The following is a 7,352-nucleotide window of genomic DNA, read 5'->3' on the forward strand; positions in this document are numbered from 1 at the left end:
ATGAGCACTTAGACAAGGAGAGCATACAGTGTGTAAAAGCCAACTCTGCTTTTAAACAGCTCTCCATCCTTTCCTCCTGTTTTGTGCGCACTTCTTTCCCTCAGACACTTTGCACTTCACCTCTGATTTCATGTTTTCATATTTTAAGTTCTTTTTTCACAGGAAGGACTCTCCCTCTGGAACTTCACAGGAGGGGATTAGTAGTTTTCTGACCCTTTATCCATTGGATTTTTTTCAGTCCCTTCTCCATGGAGAAATCAATGTATTTTCAGCAACTCCTCAGCATGTTAAAGGACAATAAAAACAAAGAATCCTGAAACCTAACCACTACAAATATAGCAAAAAGTGCCACCAACCTCTGTCTCCCAGTCTCATCGCTGGCTGTGGTGGCACAGCCCAGTCCCTGGGGCTGTCTCCAGCCTCACCTAACTGCACTGAGCCATTTCAGATCACCAAGTTGACACAAAACTCTCTGTATTTTCACTTAGCTTAGTGAAAATAGCTTAGCTCCTGCTGGTGCAGGAGCAAAGACCAGAGCCAATGGGATGACATGCAAGGAGAAGCAGGTGGAGGACACATCACACACCTCAATAAACTTCTAGAGTAAGAGGAACTTGCCAGAGAGCACCAGACTGCACAGACCAGGATTTCATCCTGTACCATGTCCGTCAAGAATGATGGAGAATGTAAGAAGAGTAAGACACATTCTAGAGCTATAAAAGAAAGGGCAGATGTCGGTCTCAGAAGGTATTAAATCACCCCTCTCTGTGGTGTTGTAGGCAAGCTTCTCCCAAACATAGTTAGCCAAGGGAGGACGTGTGTCACCCAGAACTGAAACCCTGCTGTCAGACCCAGAAGACTTTCCAATTCAGTCATGATTCTAGCCCAGGGTTGAAGTTCAGCTCTTCCCTTTGTCCAGGTTCACAAAAGGAAATAAAACTGAAATCCTTCACACTACACAGCATACTTGGACAGGAAGAATGTAATGGCCTTGCAGAAGCAGTCATTCAGAAGACAAGAGCCTGGGTCACTCCTGATAACACCAAAGGTTTTTATAGTTTCTAGTGTGGCTTCAGTGTAACAGTATGTTGTTTACATGATTTTAATATGAACAGGAACAAAACAGAAAATGCTTCTAAGATAGGATCTTAGTGATTATGCAAGTGTTCCCCAAAATACACTAAGAATGGAATAAGACAAGTGGTATTTACCATAGCTTTCTCACCACTTCTGGATCACAGAGAGAACCAAATCAACCCTAAATATTTTCTTATTTCAAAAAACATCTATAGCATCAAATAACTTCTATGAGGCATATTTTGTAAACAATCTTAGTCTCTACTAAGTTAGATCAAAAGTATATCCTTGCAGAAGCAACAGACATGAGAAGTAACAGCAGTTGTACATCCAGTCTGTCTTTGCTAGAAAGAGAATTACACCTGAAAAAGAAGTACCTGGAAACCATCTAATGTTCCTGTTGAGCATGCAAGGGTTGTGTCAAAGTGGAACTCACTACTGCAGAGTCAGCTACCTACAACATCTTTAAAACAAATCTCTGAATTTGCTGCCATATCTATTGTTCTCTACAAAACATCCTCATTACAGGAAATCCACTACTAGGATACATCTGAAGATGTAATTATTACTGTGATATTTGCTTCTCCTCCAATGTATCTCACCAAGCATTAAAACCTGAGGCTGTCTTACAACTCATTAAAAATATGTTATTCTGGTGACAAAACCTGATGAATATGGACAGAGATGAAAACCACACAAATGGAAATGTTATTTAGCTGGAAGTAAACATTTAAAGTTTTCCAGCTTAGGTTACACCAGAATTTAACAGCAGGGCACAGATAACTTTTTCAAATAGTCTAACTTGAGGCCTAAGCCAACTTATCTGTACATAATTTTAATGCCAACATCTGGCCCTGTACAGGCAACACTTAATTCAGTCTAGTTAAAAAGAAAAATAATATCAAACTATCCAAGGAGTTTTTACTTCAGGCAGCTGTGTTTCAACTGGATTAAACTTAAATTAAGCTGTTCTACCAGAATCACTTTCTCTTCAGTGAGGTATTCTTAACAGAGGAGAAAAACATTCTCTCAAGTTCAAAGGACAAATTAAGGTTCAAGTTTATCAATGTATTTCAGTCCATGGGTAAAAGGAAGAGGAGTCCTAAAAATGGCAAACATACCAGTCAGAACTAGGCCAATGTTGTGGAGAATCTAATATGAAGGCTCAAACCAACCGTTGATTAGGTTTGCCCTTGGACATAAGTAGCAAAAACTATGACATGCTCACTATGAGCAGGCACAAAGACAAGGAAAATGTAGGCCCCAAAGTAGGGTCAAGAAAAATGTACCCAAAATTGTATTTATTGCTACAGAATTTGTTATTCTGTAATCCTGAAATAGGAAAACAAACCTTCACTAGTGTCAAAATGTATGATATTTTCACTGTTTTCACCATTACGGGCTATCTGCTAAAGCTGTTTTTCAGACACTGAAGACCTGAGTTATATTGTTCAATAATACATATGTATATGTGTGTGCGTGTCAGGGGTGGTATTTTGGGAACATTTCACCCAAAGCACTTCAAGCTGATAACCTTTATCCAAATACATAAAACAAGAGCCATGTCAAATGCACTATAAATAGCATTAATAGTAAGGAATCAATAGCATCCAAACCTTTAGGTAACATCTTATTAATCCGCCCTTGGCATGCATGGGCACACTGCTGTAAGGGCTCTCAAAATGCAACAGTCAAAGGCGAAGGATACAATTTGTTCAACTAGTTAATGCAACTGCTATTTAACCAACACAGCCACTAAAATGCCACCTAACGAAATACTCCCTACCATGATAAGCAGCAGAGACAAGCGTGATAAACACAAAACGTTTTTCTAACAAAATAAATTAAAAGTCCTCAGTGCTGATACCGTTGTCTTGTTTTATTTTTTCCCGAAGATATGTACGGATCTACAGTTGACAACAACCATTTTAATCCCTGATTCTTCTGCACCCCCCACCCCATTTCTTGTACCGCGCCCAACACAATGGTACAACTGCATCTCCCAGGTATCGCCTCGATATTTATTTCTGCTTTCACAGTGACAAAGGTGAACTCCGATGCTCCGAAGATGCTTGCAGCAAAGCAGGGTGAAAGATATTTCTAAAGACATACCCACACGCGGGTTACAGAAATCCAGCCTCCATGAGATGTTTTAATCTGACAAATTAAAATGGTTGGGAAACGCTATTTGGGTAACGGAATCGGCCGCCACATGCATTGCTGATGGGGGGGAGCAATAAAAGGTCTTTAAAATAGGTCACTTTCAGCCAAATCCCACACCAGCACCGAACAAAATGGTATATACACTGAAAACTCACCGCTTGGGGAGGAGCGAGGGGCAGGGAGGAAAAAAAATAAAAAGGGGGAAAAAAATAAAGGGCAAGAATCAGGAATCCACGCGGGTCTCCCAGGGACCCCCAAGCCCCCCGGGGGTTCCGGGCTCTGCCGGCGAAGCCCCCTGTGGTGGGGTGGGGGGGTGGGGGCCGCAGACAAAAAGGGCCGCGGCTCTGGGCACGCCTGGCCCCGGCCCCAGCCCTGGGCCTCCGGCGGCCCTGACAGCGGGGAACACCCCTCCGCCCGCGGCCGCCCCTCCGCGGGAAGCGCCATTTCGCCGCCCGCTCCCCCGCCGGTGCTCGGCGGCGGCCGCGGCCCCGACCCTGCGGCAGTGCCGCAGAGCGCGGCGGGGGAGGCGCCGGCCCCACCGGGCCGCCCCCCCCAACCACCATCAACCTCCTCCCTCACCCTCCCCGGGGCCGCCCCGGCCGAGCCGCCCGCCTTACCCTCCGCCGCAGCCGGGCTGGGAGCGCCGGTCGGCCCCCCGCGGAGGAGGAGGAGGACGAGGAGGAGGAGGAGGAGAAGAAGGAGGAGGAGCGGGGCAAGGGGCGGCGGCCCCGCGGGGGGAGGCGCCCCCGGAGGGGCGTCGGGCCCGGCCCCCGCGGGTGCCCGGGCGCGGCGGGCACAAAGGCGGCGGGGCACGGCACCTAAGATGGCAGGGCGGGCGCGGCGGAGCGCTCAGCCACCGCCACCACCGCCGCCGCCACCGCCTGGGCCCCGCTCGCCGAGCCGCGGCCAGGCCGCGCCGCGGAGGCGCGGCGTGCGGGAGGGCGGGCGGCTCCGGCCGGGCCGCCGCGGCGGAGCGGGTCCGTGTGCCGGGCCGCGATCGCTGCCGCCGCCCCGCCGCCGCCGCCTCCCCTCAGCGCCGCCCGGGCTCCGGCTGCGCCGCCGCCGCCGCTCCGCGCTGCCCGCAGCCAGCGGCCCCCGCCCGCCCCTCTCGCGAGACTTCGCCGCCCTCTCCCCCCCCACCAGCACCGCCGCGGCCGCCGGGAGGGGCGGGGGGCGGCGGGGGGGGCAGGGGCGGGGCCGGGCCGGGCGGCGGAGGGGCAGTTGTGGCGCGGGGGCGGGAGGGGCTGTTGGGGTTGGTGCGAGGGGTCACTGAGAAGGGGGCAGCCGGCTGTGAGGGGCTCTGTGGGGAGGGAGGGGTTGCCAGGGGCTTTCGGTGTGAGGGGATCGTGAGGGGGGGTGTTCTTGTGAGGGGTCGTTGATGTAAGAGGTCGTTGTTGTGAGGGGTCTGTGAGGAGGGGGACAGCCGGCTGTGAGAGGTTGTGTGGGGAGGGGGCGTCGGTGTCAGGGGCTGTTGGTGTGGGAGGACTCTGACGGGGGTGTTGGTGTGAGGGGCAGTTTGAGGGGGCAGGTTGGGCAGTGTGAGGGGTAATTAGGGTGAGGAGTCACTGAGGGGCAGGAGGGAACCGGCACCTGGGGGTGATGAGGGGAGTTTTGGGGAGAGGGCTGTGGGGACCCTGAGGGGGGAGAGGGGCCTGATGATGGTGGGCTGCTGCTGAGGCCGTAGGAGCTCAGCAGGGTTGTGGGGGGACAGCAGGCATGAGGGGGAATGGGGAAACTGAGCAAAGGCGTGGGGCAGCTTGGCTGGGGGCTCTGTGAGGGAGCAGAGAGAAGGGAGACTCAGCGATGGGGTTGATGGGACCTGGACATTGGTGGGGAGATGAAGTATGAGGGCAGTGGAGAGGCCTGGGGCACGTGGGAGCTTTAGAGGGGCAGGTGTGGGAGAGTAGGGTGGTTTGGGGGCAGGTTGGCTGGGGTAAGGCTGAGTGGAGCTGCCTCTCCAGTCAGGAGCAGCTCAGCTACCAGCAGTGACGATCCCAGGAGGTGGTAGGTGCTAACTCTTGTGCAACTACCCTCACCAAGTGGGTACATTTCAGCCTGCCCTTGGCCAAACTGTGTCTGGTTTATGATCACAAAAGGGAAAAAAAAAAAAATCTCATGGACTGAGCACATGGCCTCCCAAGCTGTAGTCTTGGCTCTCAGTCTTGGTGTTGAACTTGGTAGGTTGTTGAGCCTTTGTGTGCTTTGGTATCTCCATCTATGAAGCAGAGATAACAGTTGGCTTCATGCAGGGATTAATTATCGCATCTTGTAGTCACGTATTTGTTTATTTGTTTTTACTATAGATTACAGCTGGAGGAATTCTAAACAGTCCACTTCTCCTCGTCTTGGTGTTTGAGCGCATTGTGCTCCTGTCTGAACAGAGGAAATCACTGAGGTCAGTCTCCCTTGTGTTTACAGTTGCTTTCCCTTTCAGAAGTATGGGGGCAAGGAATCATCAAAATAACAATTCGTACTGACATCCTGATAATAAATGAATAGAAACAGTTACATAAGACACAAACTTTGTCAAAGGTGTGTTTGTAGGGATGGCTTCCACTTTTGAATTCAGGCTTATACTGAAGGGACAGTGCACTCGGTTATAAAGTACCCTGCAAATATTCAGTTTTGAAGTGTCCCCAGTATGAAATAATCCAATTCCGTAAATCCAGTATTACTGCTCCTGCTGAAATAAAACAAGCGAAACAAACTTCCTTCCTGTTTTCCCATAATCTAATAGGTATTTTGTATCATAAGGCTTTGTATCCAGCAGGCGTTTGAGGGTGATGCTGGATACTATGTATGTAAACTTGGCATTTACCTTTAGACAAGCAGAGCTACTGGGGACTATTCAACCTGGGATGGGGGAAAGTTGAGACCAGAGATTGGCTGAAACAACTGTGGACCACACCTAGAGTTTTGTGAACTTGGCACATGGTGGTCTGACACTTTGCCTTTTCAAATCCCAATAGGAAAAGTAAGACAGATGTGGATCACTTCAAACACATGTAGTTTAGGTATTGGGAGAAGCAAACTAAAGGTTTATCTGATTATCTCAACCTCGAAGTTGGCAGCTATGACAGGAAACTTGGATTCATTCATCTGCCAAAGATATTTGTAGTGTATCATTTGACAAGTTAAAAGGCATTTTTGTAATGACAGAAAAATAAAACCATTCACTTTCTGAAAATACGGTTTCTGTCTTCTAAAATAAAATGGATTTGGAGACATGCTTCTGGGGAAATTAGGGACATGCTTGAAAGGTAAATATTTGTATTTTCAAATGTTAGAACAATGGTGTTTAAGGCAAAACCGCTCAGCATGGCCTGTCAGTATAAATTTGATTTTGTACTTGTTTTGTCAAATTAGTGGGTATCATTTGCTTTTGGAGGTGGGAGAACAAAATGGAGCAGTGAGGGAGTGATCCGCCCACGGGGTCATAAGGTAGAATTGAAAATTGGATTCTTCTGAATCTTGATCTTGTACTTCTTCCTGCAGACAAATTGCCTTTAAAGCTCATGAATTATGAGAGTTAGCAAGGTCTGTGGAGCTAACCCGGCAAATGCCAGCAGAGAGTCTGGGCCTCAGCTCTTTGTGTTACACACATAAAAAGATAATGAGAGCACTAGGTAAAAATCCTTAGAGTCTAACAGTGGCTGCAGAAAAATGTGAATAATGCTTTTGCATTAACAGTCAACTATTTTACTTAAAATACTAGATCTGTATTTGGTACGAATTCAGTGACTGCTTCAGAAACATACAGCATCCTCTGTGAACGGACAGTTTAGAAAAAAAGTCCACTGAAATTCTGAAGGAACAGCCAGTGTGAAAACTACCTTGATTGTTGTCAGCTAAACTAAACAGCACATTTAGCTTTCCTAGTCCTGTGCATGAGGCATGTTCTTGCTGCCTTCTCAGATGACCATAGCAGGCACCTAGAAAGTTAGTTTAGCTTCATTTGCTAATTTCCTGATGCAAATTTGGTCCATTTAAAGAACTTTATTACATAAAAGAGTATGTCTGTATCTGGGATTTGCACCAGTCTATCTATCAGTTAGCCATACTCAAAGTTAATTCCATCTGGAGGACGTGCCAGAACATCAATAAATAAATAT

The 7,352-nt window shown here is 48.3% G+C and overlaps 1 protein-coding gene across 2 annotated transcripts in view; it reads right to left on the reverse strand.

Annotated features, from left to right (window-relative positions):
- The window catches only part of TAOK1 (TAO kinase 1), a 70,009-nt gene extending 66,059 nt beyond the window's left edge, over positions 1-3,950 (reverse strand). For both annotated transcript variants that reach the window (XM_017832555.1, XM_017832552.1), the window contains exon 1: positions 3,858-3,950. The gene's annotated coding sequence lies outside the window, so the exon portion shown is untranslated. The remainder of the gene's footprint in view (positions 1-3,857) is intronic.
- Between the last annotated feature and the right edge of the window lie 3,402 nt (positions 3,951-7,352).

The sequence above is a fragment of the Lepidothrix coronata genome, unplaced genomic scaffold (assembly GCF_001604755.1).
Source record: "Lepidothrix coronata isolate B3197 unplaced genomic scaffold, Lepidothrix_coronata-1.0 Scaffold203, whole genome shotgun sequence".
Lineage (NCBI taxonomy): Eukaryota > Metazoa > Chordata > Aves > Passeriformes > Pipridae > Lepidothrix > Lepidothrix coronata.